We start from the raw sequence: 12,631 nt of genomic DNA on the forward strand, positions 1-12,631 counted from the left end.
CCTCCTGCGGCAGAGAGTTCCATAGTCTCACTGCTCTTACAGTAAAGAACCTTTGTCTATGGTGATGGTAAAATCGCCTCTCCTCTAGGCGTAGAGGATGCCCCCTTGTCCTGGTCACAGGCCTAGGTATAAAAAGATCTTTGGAGAGATCCTTGTACTGTCCGTTCAGGTATTTGTACATTGTAATGAGGTCTCCCCTCAGTCGTCTTTTTTCTAAACTGAATAATCCCAAATTTTGTAGTCTGTCAGTGTATTCTAATCCCCCCATTCCCCTAATAATCCTGGTTGCTCTCCTCTGCACCCGTTCCAGCTCTATTATATCCTTTTTATACACTGGTGCCCAAAACTGTACACAATATTCCATGTGTGGTCTGACCAGGGATTTGTATAAGGGCAAAACTATGTCTTTATCATGAGAATCTATTCCTCTCTTGATACATCCCATTATTTTATTTGCTTTAGCAGCAGCCGCCTGGCTCTGGTCACTAAAATTAAGTTTACCATCCACCAATACGCCCAAGTCCTTTTCAGCTTCAGTTTTACTAAGTAATTGACCGTTTAGAACATAATTATACTTTTTGTTTCCATGGCCCAAGTGCATAACTTTACATTTATCTACATTAAACCTCATCAACCATTTCTCTGCCCATCCCTCAAGCTTCCACAAATCCCTCTGTAATGCTAAACTATCGACCTCAGTATTTATTACTTTACACAGCTTAGTATCATCTGCAAATATTGAAACTTGACTGTGTAAACCCACTACAAGGTCATTAATAAAAATATTAAAAAGAAGTGGCCCCAATACTGACCCCTGTGGCACTCCACTGGTAACATCAACCCAATCTGAGAATGTGCCATTAATGACCACCCTCTGTTTTCTATCACTAAGCCAATTACTTACCCAGATACACAGATTTTCTCCTATTCCCAGCAGTCTCATTTTATATACCAACCTTTTATGTGGCACGGTGTCAAATGCCTTTGAGAAGTCCAGATATACAACATCCACAGCGTCCCCCAGATCCAGTCTTGAACTTACCTCCTCGTAGAAACCAATCAGATTAGTCTGACAGGACCGATCTCTCATAAACCCATGCTGACGCTGGGTTATAAGGTTGTGCACAGTGAGATACTCCAGGATAGCATCTCTAATAAACCCCTCAAATATTTTCCCCACCACAGCAGTTAGACTTACGGGTCTGTAGTTTCCAGGATCGCTATTTGATCCTTTTTTGTATATTGGTACCACATTTGCTATGCGCCATTCCTGTGGAACATAACCAGTCCTCAGTGAATCTTCAAATATTAAAAATAACGGTCTGTCTATCACCGTACATAATTCATGCAGAACCCGGGGGTGTATGCCATCTGGCCCCGGTGATTTATCTATCTTAGTGGTTGCGAGGCGGCGCCGTACCTCTTCCTGGGTTAAACTGTTGACATTATAAAAAGAATTAACATTATTCCTCATTGTGTCTTCCACCAGGGGATTTTCCTGGGTAAAGACAGTTGAGAAGGCGACATTCAGTAGATTGGCCCTTTCCTCGTCTCCTTCCACCATGACCCCCATGTTATTTCTAAGGGGACCCACACTCTCTGTTTTTAGTTTCTTATCATTTATATACTTGAAAAATAATTTGGGATTATTTTTGCTCTCCCTGGCAATATTTCTCTCAGTCTCTATTTTTGCGGCCTTTATCTGCTTTTTACAGGATTTATTTTTCTCTCTATAATCCTGTAATGCCTCATCGCTACCTTCACGTTTTAGCACCTTAAACGCTTTATCTTTCTCGCTTATTGCTTTCCTTACAAGACTAGTTAGCCACATAGGGTTTTTCTTGTTCCTTTTATGCTTTTTCCCATAAGGTATGTGTTTCTCACAGGACTTTTTCAGAATATATGAGAAAAAGTCCCATTTTTGGGGGGGGCTTTTGTCCTTGAGAGCATTATCCCAGTCTATGCCTTTAAGGTCTTCCCTTAGTTGATGAAAATTTGCCCTCCTGAAGTTTAGAGTGTTGGTTGCCCCTTCACTAACGCTCTTAGTAAAGCGTAATACAAAATCAATGATATTATGATCACTATTCCCCAGGTTCCCCCCAACCTGTAGTTTTGATATCCTATCAGGTCTGTTGGTAAGGATAAGGTCCAGCAGTGCCCCCCCTCTTGTTGGCTCCAGGACTAGTTGCGACAGGTAATTGTCTTTTGTTGTTGACAAGAACCTGCTACCTTTGAAGGACCTGCAGGTTTCTGCCCCCCAGTCAATATCTGGGGAATTGAAGTCCCCCATGATAAGTACTTCACCATGCTTTGAAGCCGCATCCATTTCACTTATCAGCATTTCCTCTGCTGCCTCCATTATATTTGGAGCCTTATAACAAACCCCTAGTAATATTTTATTTTTATTTTTCCCTCCTCTTATCTCCACCCATAGGGACTCCACATTTGCGTTACTGATGTCATCTCGCAGGACGGGCTTGAGGCAAGAATTCACATATAAACAAACCCCTCCCCCTTTTTTATTTATACGATCCTTTCTAAAAAGACTATAACCATCTATAGTAACAGCCCAGTCATAGCTACTGTCCAGCCATGTCTCGCTGATACCCACTATATCATATTTCCGTTCCAACATCAAGAGTTCCAGTTCCTCCATTTTGTTTGTGAGGCTTCTGGCATTTGTGTACATACACTTTATATGGTTTTCCCTGTCCGTATTCCTTTTGTCCTTATTCCCCAATCTCATTCCAGCCCCCCTTCCTTCCCCATGGACTATGACCCTTCCCAGCTCTCTATGTACACCGTCTATTTGCCCTGCACAAGTGTAATTGCCCTCCCCCCAGGTCTCTAGTTTAAACACTCCTCCAACCTTCTAGCCATTTTTTCCCCTAAAACAGCGGCCCCCTCCCCATTGAGGTGCAGCCCATCCCTACTGTAGAGCCTGTAGCCCACAGAAAAGTCATCCCAGTTCTCCATGAACCCAAACCCCTCCTTCCTACACCAACTTTTGAGCCACTTATTTACCTCCTTGATCTCCCGCTGCCTTTCTGGTGTGGCACGTGGTACAGGCAGTATTTCGGAGAAAATTACCTTTGAGGTCCTTGCCCTGAGCTTATGGCCTAAATCTCTGAAATCATTTTTAAGGACCTTCCACCTACCTGTTACTTTGTCATTAGTGCCAATGTGGACCATGACCGCTGGTTCCTCACCAGCCCCTCCCAGTAATCCGTCAACCCGATCCGCAACATGCCGAACCCGAGCACCCGGCAAACAACACACTGTTCGGTATGCACGGTCTTTGTGACAGATTGCCCTGTGTGTTCCCCTAATAATGGAATCTCCCACTACCAGCACCTAGACCAGCACCTGTCTGATCACTAAATAGATCCTAAGAATCCTTCACCTCTCCAGTCATTTCCCGCTGTTATTCCTAGAGATAAGAGCCGTGTCCTGGGAGACTCTCACCTCTCCGGTTATCAAGGAGATCATCTCCAGGGTGAGCTCCAGGATCCTGGCAGCCATCTAGTTTCATTCGTTCTTCACCCCTGGAACATCATTGGTATAAAAGATTTATGGTCTTTTGACGGAAACTTTAGATATAGGAGTTTAGTAGATAAGGAGGAGTGAGAAGGATTAGTACACGCTGTCCATGGTGTAATAGTCTAATGTCAAACAACCCTGACACATGTGAAGTGAAGAGGTTTGAAGTGACCTACGAAAATTACCGACCCCTCCGTTCTTTTAGGTGGGAAAACTTGCAAAATAAGCAGAGGATCAAATACTTGTCTTCCCCACAGTAACTTCTAATTTATATGGGAAACCTCAGAGTTGATAAGGACACGTTAAGAAAGCCAATAGGATGTACAAGGTTCTGCTTTAGGTTAGACATGTGTGAATGTGGTGACAAGTTCCCTTTAAGGATAGAAGGATTTTATTAAGAAAAAAAAAATAAAAGCAGCTCACCCCAGCCATCACTCGAATGGAGCAGACGCAGGTGCATGACCGCTCTGCTCCATACATGTCAATGGAGCTGACGGAAATTGTCGAGAGTTGCACTCGGCAATCTCCATCAGCTCCAAAAAGATTAATGGAGCAGAGCGGTCATGCCCGGCCATCTGCTCCATTACTCTGATGGAGCGACGAGGGATCCGATGGATGTACTTGGGACCCCATGATCTGTTATCCATAATAAGAGCCAAAAGCTTCTGTTATTTAGCTCCGAGCGCGGCGTCTTGTGTCCATCTTTTCCATTAGAAGTTGGGAGGTGAGCGGCCGCTCCCAGCTTTCTGGTGAGAAGCTCCGTTATATCTGTCCACTGATTCCTACAACTGCTCCTCACAGACGTCTTCCTTCTCCCCGGTCTCCTACCGACTTACAGGCAGAAGGTAGGTAATGGCTGCTCTATATCCTCCTCCGCACATGGGCTGTGTCTCCCTCCTCACCACCATCTCTCAGTACGCGTCATCAGAAGCGCCGCATCATCATGTCCCCCTCACACAGGACCCCATTACACCATGTCCCCCTCCCCCTCACACCAGACCCCATTGCACCATGTCCCCCTCCCCCTCACACCAGACCCCATTGCACCATGTCCCCCTCCCCTCACACAGGTGCCCATTACACCATGTCCCCCTCCCCCTCACACAGGACCCCATTACACCATGTCCCCCTCCCCCTCACACCAGACCCCATTGCACCATGTCCCCCTCCCCTCACACAGGTGCCCATTACACCATGTCCCCCTCCCCCTCACACAGGACCCCATTGCACCATGTCCCCCTCACACAGGACCCCATTACACCATGTCCCCCTCCCCTCACACCGGACCCCATTACACCATGTCCCCCTCCCCTCACACCGGACCCCATTACACCATGTGATGACGATACAGAAGTGTATCGTTGGCTGGAGAGGAGCAGACCCCATGGTTGGGTTCAGAATTGGTGTTCGGCCGCCAAGACATATTGCAAGATCGGTGGCTGAATAGGGAATCCGGCCAATTAGCCCCAAAAAGACCCTAGCAAGTTCCTATGGTGATCTGGAAATATGTCCGGGTGAGGCGGCGGAACCCGACCACTGGGTCCCGCCTTCTACGTGCCCGGGTGAGGCGGCGGAACCCGACCACTGGGTCCCGCCTTCTACGTGCCCGGGTGAGGCGGCGGAACCCGACCACTGGGTCCCGCCTTCTACGTGCCCGGGTGAGGCGGCGGAACCCGACCACTGGGTCCCGCCTTCTACGTGCCCGGGTGAGGCGGCGGAACCCGACCACTGGGTCCCGCCTTCTACGTGCCCGGGTGAGGCGGCGGAACCCGACCACTGGGTCCCGCCTTCTACGTGCCCGGGTGAGGCGGCGGAACCCGACCACTGGGTCCCGCCTTCTACGTGCCCGGGTGAGGCGGCGGAACCCGACCACTGGGTCCCGCCTTCTACGTGCCCGGGTGAGGCGGCGGAACCCGACCACTGGGTCCCGCCTTCTACGTGCCCGGGTGAGGCGGCGGAACCCGACCACTGGGTCCCGCCTTCTACGTGCCCGGGTGAGGCGGCGGAACCCGACCACTGGGTCCCGCCTTCTACGTGCCCGGGTCAGGCGGCGGAACCCGACCACTGGGTCCCGCCTTCTACGTGCCCGGGTCAGGCGGCGGAACCCGACCACTGGGTCCCGCCTTCTACGTGCCCGGGTCAGGCGGCGGAACCCGACCACTGGGTCCCGCCTTCTACGTGCCCGGGTCAGGCGGCGGAACCCGACCACTGGGTCCCGCCTTCTACGTGCCCGGGTCAGGCGGCGGAACCCGACCACTGGGTCCCGTCTTCTACGTGCCCGGGTCAGGCGGCGGAACCCGACCACTGGGTCCCGTCTTCTACATGCCCGGGTCAGGCGGCGGAACCCGATCACTGGGTCCTATCTTCTAGGGCAGTGGTGGCGAATCTATGGCACGGGTGCCAGAGGTGGCACTCTGAGCCCTTTCTGTGGGCACCCAGGCCATCACCCCAGAATGAAGTTCACCAGACAGGACTCAAAGAATCTCCCTACAGAACCTTCTTACAATGATAGATGAATTTGCCTTCCTCCTTTCAACTGCGTTGGTGTCCTTGGGAGGCTAAAGGATTGAAAGTTGTCAATGAACAAGGAGAAATACATTACTGCTTACATTGCTGCGCTGGCACTTTGCAATAAATAAGTGGCTTTTGGTTGAAGTTTGGGCACTCAGGCTCTAAAAGGTTCGCCATCACTGTTCTAGGGGCTGATCTTCTCATAGAACATGTCCAGTACACAGAGTGTATCCCGGGAAACCTGCTCCGGATAAGAGGAAGATCTTCTCATAGAGGCCGAGAGAAGTCACCGGATTATCAGCCGCTTCATATAATATCAGATAATAATATATAGATATAATAATCTGCTGCTCGTCTCCCCCTAATAATATCACAGAGGAAGAACAGCGCAAGGATCCGACAGAGGAGGAAACTGCACCATGTGACCTGAGACATAAGACAGCGACAATTATCCCCCGCACTACAACTCCCAGAGTACAATGTGTGTAAAATGCTGGGAGTTGTAGTCCCTCCCTATAGTGTGTGTGCTCCTGGAGAGTGCAGGGAGTTGTAGTCCCTTCATATAGTGTGTGTGTGTTTTCCTGGAGCATGCTGGGAGTTGTAGTCCCTCCATATAGTGTGTGTGTTTTCCTGGAGCATGCTGGGTGGTGTAGTCCCTCCATATAGTGTGTGTGCTCCTGGAGCATGCTGGGAGTTGTAGTCCCTCCATATAGTGTGTGTGCTCCTGGAGCATGCTGGGAGATGTAGTCCCTCCACATAGTGTGTGCACCCCTGGAGCATGCTGGGAGTTGTAGTCCCTCCATATAGTGTGTGTGCTCCTGGGGCATGCTGGAAGTTGTAGTCCCTCCATATAGTGTGTGAGCTCCTGGAGCATGCTGGGAGTTGTAGTCCCTCCATATAGTGTGTGTGCTCCTGGAGCATTCTGGGAGATGTAGTCCCTCCACATAGTGTGTGCACCCCTGGAGCATGCTGGGAGTTGTAGTCCCTCCATATAGTGTGTGTTCTCCTGGAGCATGCTGGGAGTTGTAGTCCCTCCATATAGTGTGTGTGTGTTTTCCTGGAGCATGCTGGGAGATGTAGTCCCTCCACATAGTGTGTGCACCCACAGAGCATGCTGGGAGTTGTAGTCCCTCCATATAGTGTGTGCTCCTGGAGCATGCTGGGAGTTGTAGTGCCTACATATAGTGTGTGTGCTCCTGGAGCATGCTGGGAGTTGTAGTGCCTACATATAGTGTGTGTGCTCCTGGAGCATGCTGGGAGTTGTAGTGCCTACATATAGTGTGTGTGCTCCTGGAGCATACTGGGAGTTGTAGCCCCTCCAAATAGTGTGTGCACCTCTGGAGCATGCTGGGAGTTGTAGTCCCTCCATATAGTGTGTGTGCTCCTAGAGCATGCTGGGAGTTGTAGTCCCTCCATATAGTGTGTGCGCTCCTGGAGCATGCTGGGAGTCGTAGTCCCTCCTCTGATCACTTACCTCTTCTCTCCTCTGGCACAGGGTAGGCAGGAGAGCAGCAGCACCGAGAGATCTCACTACAGCAGCTCCACCCCTCTGTGACATCACGGGAAGGGGCGGGCCTTTCATATTACGGAAACCAGGGGAAAGAGACAGAGGAGAGAGAGAGGAGAGAGAGCGGAGAGAGAGAGGAGAGACTACAGGGAGAGAGAGAGGAGAGACTACAGAGAGAGGAGAGAGAGCGGAGAGAGAGAGGAGAGACTACAGGGAGAGAGAGAGGAGAGACTACAGAGAGAGGAGAGACTACAGGGAGAGAGAGAGGAGAGACTACAGAGAGAGGAGAGACTACAGGGAGAGAGAGAGGAGAGAGACTACAGGGAGAGAGAGAGGAGAGACTACAGGGAGAGAGAGAGACTACAGGGAGAGAGAGAGGAGAGAGACTACAGGGAGAGAGAGAGGAGAGACTACAGGGAGAGAGAGAGGAGAGACTACAGAGAGAGGAGAGACTACAGGGAGAGAGAGAGGAGAGAGACTACAGGGAGAGAGAGAGGAGAGACTACAGGGAGAGAGAGAGACTACAGGGAGAGAGAGAGGAGAGAGACTACAGGGAGAGAGAGAGGAGAGACTACAGGGAGAGAGAGAGAGGAGAGAGACTACAGAGAGAGGAGAGACTACAGGGAGAGAGAGAGGAGAGAGACTACAGGGAGAGAGAGAGGAGAGACTACAGGGAGAGAGAGAGGAGAGAGACTACAGGGAGAGAGAGAGGAGAGAGACTACAGGGAGAGAGAGGAGAGAGACTACAGGGAGAGAGAGAGGAGAGACTACAGGGAGAGAGAGGAGAGAGACTACAGGGAGAGAGAGAGGAGAGAGACTACAGTGAGAGGAGAGACTACAGGGAGAGAGAGAGGAGAGAGACTACAGGGAGAGAGAGAGGAGAGACTACAGGGAGAGAGAGAGAGGAGACTACAGGGAGAGAGAGAGGAGAGAATATAGGGAGAGAGAGAGGAGAGAATATAGGGAGAGAGAGAGGAGAGACTACGGGGAGAGAGGAGAGACTACGGGGAGAGAGGAGAGACTACGGGGAGAGAGGAGAGACTACGGGGAGAGAGGAGAGACTACAGAGAGAGAGGAGAGAGACTACAGGGAGAGAGAGAGGAGAGACTACAGGGAGAGAGAGGAGAGACTACAGGAAGAGAGAGTGAGGGGTCGTGTACATGTGTATATATATATAGAGGGGACATAGGACAGGATTGGATGTTATGAGGAGACACAGCAGCTGAGCTGAACTGTCTCGTAGTGTAGATTTGTACGGTGTTCGCCATGGAGAGCAGAAGAAGGGTGAAGAAATCAGGTAAAACCTTTCAGAGAGTGTCAGAGTGCCCCTAGTAGTCACTTACAGCCACAACTGGAGATCCTACGTCATGTGGCCAAGGAACTCTAACTGATTCTGCACAAAGATACAAGACTAAAAGAAATATTCCCAGTCCCTCCTCTCCTGTCCTTCAGGTAACCTCCAAACCTGAAACAACTGGTTGTCTGGAGCCCTGAGACCCCCATCAGAAAGTGGCCCCTCACCTGCCTGCAAAGCAGGTGTAACACGTGCCCGCACATTCACACTGGTGATCAGGTACCTCAATCACAGTAGGTACATCAGATCAAGGCGACATGTTCCTACAGGTCCTCTAATGTGGTACCTTATTATGTGTGAACAGTGTCCAACTACAGGCCTTTATGTTGGGGAAACATCCAGAGACTCCATCAGCACATGAACTCGCACCGATCTGATATTAAAAATGAAAGGAAAGATCTCCCAGCGGCTGCACATTTCTCCAGAGAGGACCTCACTGTGGTGTACAGCAGGTGTATAGGATGCGCTGTCTATGGTGATAGTAGAACCTCCTCTTCTCTATGTGTAGAGGATGCCCCGTCTATGGTGATGGTAGAACCTCCTCTCCTCTAGGTGTAGAGGATGCCCACTGTCTATGGTGATGGTAGAACCTCCTCTCCTCTAGGTGTAGAGGATGCCCCCTGTCTATGGTGATGGTAGAACCTCCTCTCCTCTAGGTGTAGAGGATGCTCCCTGTCTATGGTGATGGTAGAACCTCCTCTCCTCTAGGTGTAGAGGATGCCCCCTGTCTATGGTGATGGTAGAACCTCCTCTCGTCTAGGTGTAGAGGATGCCCTCTGTCTATGGTGATGGTAGAACCGCCTCTCCTCTAGGTGTAGAGGATGCCACCTGTCTATGGTGATGGTAGAACCTCCTCTCCTCTAGGTGTAGAGGATGCCCCCTGTCTATGGTGATGGTAGAACCTCCTCTCGTCTAGGTGTAGAGGATGCCCTCTGTCTATGGTGATGGTAGAACCTCCTCTCCTCTAGGTGTGGAGGATGCCCCCTGTCTATGGCGATGGTAGAACCTCCTCTCGTCTAGGTGTAGAGGTGTGATGGTATTTTTTGTTTCCATGGCCTAAGTGCATAACTTTACATTTATCTTTATCAAACTTCATTAGACATTTGTCTTCCCAATCCTCCAGCTTCCACAATCCCTCGTTTTATACTATTCACCTCTGTAATGTTATACAATCTGCCTCTGTATTAAAGGAAAACTATCATCAGATTTCCTCTTTAGCAACCATGAAAGCTACTGGGAAGCTCCCAGCAGCATGATAGAACTATATGTTTATTTGAAGATCTGCTCCTCTACTTTACTTAAAGACAACCTATAATGGTAGGTAGAAGCACAGATAGGACATACAGATTGCAACTCAGGCTGGGGTACACAGAGTTCTGGATCAAGTCAGGATACATGGTCCCAGAACAGGTCATGGATACGTGGTTATGGATCAGGTCACACAGGATTCCTGGTCAGACTGGGGTTCAGAGTACCGACTGAAGCTGGATATTGGTTTGGATATCCTGCTCGATCAAGATTCAAGGTTTGGATTCAGGGTTTCAGGTCCAGCAAAACAAAAACATACTAAAGGTCTCAAGAGAAAGTATAACCAGCACTGAGTGAACTGAGTACTGGAAATTTATGCACCCCCTGGATGCCACCCCAGCAGCTAACTCACTTGCCCTGCATCATTCAACACACAACTGAGTCTAGCATAGACCACCAGAATGAAACCACCCAACTTTCTGGGGATCAGATACTACAAAGCAGCTGTCAATCAGCTCCCAACAAAGAGCCCATGGATGTGGCTCCAAAGCTCGGAACTCAGCAGCCAGAATCTATTCAGAGGATTCCATCAAAACCTGGCGCCACAAGGCGCTTCTTAAGGCCTCTTATGGACATTCTGCCTTCACCTCCCTCCCTTGCGCATCCACTTAGTGAGTATGTAGCTTACTCAAATAAAGAAGAAACATTGCATTATTGACGAGTGGTGAGCGCCGTCCATCTATATGCCTAAGGACAGGAGCTCCACCATATTCAGATTGGGCCCCTACACGCATATGTTTTTGTCCATCTCAGGAACTTGAACAAAGTTTATATTTTGCAAGACACGAAGTGGTGCCGTTGGAATCTCTAGAGACTGTTTCAGCACAGAGTTCACCAGACATGGCCTCCTCCTGCAATTGCAGATCGCCCATGACAGTCCATGCTCAGTGCTGTTTTAATGTATGTATGCTGCAATGTATGTATGTGATCACATGAAATCACAGCAGCCTCCATGAAGGAGGAGGATGAGTAGAAGTCCATGTAAGGTGCTGTGATTTCATGTGATCAGATAGATGCATGAGGTAGATGTTAATGTTACTGTGTAAAACAAACATTAAGTACTGTAGGGTGAGGAGGCATATGATATGGGCAGGAGTAGATGGGAGGGGCTGGCTGATTAGGACACACACCCTCTGATACCAGGCAATATAAAATTGATTTTATGGAGATGTGAGGGAAACATTTCGTAGCATAATATGTGGTGACAGGTACCCTTTGAAACTGATGATGAAGCTGAGGCTCCAAGATGGAGTTGGCAGTCACTGCTGAACCCATGAACTAGTCCAGACACATGGCAATAACTATTTTCATATACACTCACCGGCCACTTTATTAGGTACACCTGTCCAACTGCTTGTTAACACTTAATTTCTAATCAGCCAATCACATGGCGGCAACTCAGTCATTTAGGCATGTAGACATGGTCAAGACAATCTCCTGCAGTTCAATCCGAGCATCAGTATGGGGAAGAAAGGTGATTTGAGTGCCTTTGAACGTGGCATGGTTGTTGGTGCCAGAAGGGCTGGTCTGAGTATTTCAGAAACTGCTGATCTACTGGGATTTTCACGCACAACCATCTCTAGGGTTTACAGAGAATGGTCCGAAAAAGAAAAAACATCCAGTGAGCGGCAGTTCTGTGGGCGGAAATGCCTTGTTGATGTCAGAGGAGAATGGGCAGACTGGTTCGAGCTGATAGAAAGGCAACAGAGGCAACGCAACGCCACCCGTTACAACTAAGGTAGGCAGAAGAGCATCTCTGAACACACAGTACGTCGAACTTTGAGGCAGATGGGCTACAGCAGCAGAAGACCACACCGGGTGCCACTCCTTTCAGCTAAGAACAGGAAACTGAGGCTATAATTTGCACAAGCTCATCGAAATTGGACAGTAGAAGATTGGAAAAACGTTGCCTGGTCTGATGAGTCTCGATTTCTGCTGCGACATTTGGATGGTAGGGTCAGAATTTGGCGTCAACAACATGAAAGCATGGATCCATCCTGCCTTGTATCAGCGGGTCAGGCTGGTGGTGGTGGTGTCATGGATCCATCCTGCCTTGTATCAACGGTTCAGGCTGGTGGTGGTGGTGTCATGGTGTGGGGAATATTTTCTTGGCACTCTTTGGGCCCCTTTACCAATTGAGCATCGTTGCAACGCCACAGCCTACCTGAGTATTGTTGCTGACCATGTCCATCCCTTTATGAGCACAATGTGCCCCAACATCTGATGGCTACTTTCAGCAGGATAATGCGCCATGTCATAAAGCTGGAATCATCTCAGACTGGTTTCTTGAACATGACAATGAGGTCACTGTGCTCAAATGGCCTCCACAGTCACCAGATCTCAATCCAATAGAGCATCTTTGGGATGTGGTGGAACGGGAGATTCGCATCATGGATGTGCAGCCGACAAAT

At 49.4% G+C, this 12,631-nt stretch overlaps 3 protein-coding genes across 3 annotated transcripts in view; 2 read left to right on the forward strand and 1 right to left on the reverse strand.

The window, feature by feature from the left end:
• LOC140119971 (uncharacterized) overlaps window positions 1–4,501 on the reverse strand; it is a 36,779-nt gene extending 32,278 nt beyond the window's left edge. The window contains exon 1 of the mRNA XM_072139402.1: window positions 3,466–4,501. The gene's annotated coding sequence lies outside the window, so the exon portion shown is untranslated. The remainder of the gene's footprint in view (window positions 1–3,465) is intronic.
• Window positions 1–12,631, forward strand: part of LOC140119779 (uncharacterized) — a 654,457-nt gene that overhangs the window by 345,166 nt on the left and 296,660 nt on the right. The gene's annotated exons all lie outside the window — the stretch shown is intronic.
• Window positions 1–12,631, forward strand: part of LOC140119822 (uncharacterized) — a 661,039-nt gene that overhangs the window by 264,387 nt on the left and 384,021 nt on the right. The window lies entirely within an intron of this gene.

This window comes from Engystomops pustulosus, chromosome 2, assembly GCF_040894005.1.
Source record: "Engystomops pustulosus chromosome 2, aEngPut4.maternal, whole genome shotgun sequence".
Classification (NCBI taxonomy): domain Eukaryota; kingdom Metazoa; phylum Chordata; class Amphibia; order Anura; family Leptodactylidae; genus Engystomops; species Engystomops pustulosus.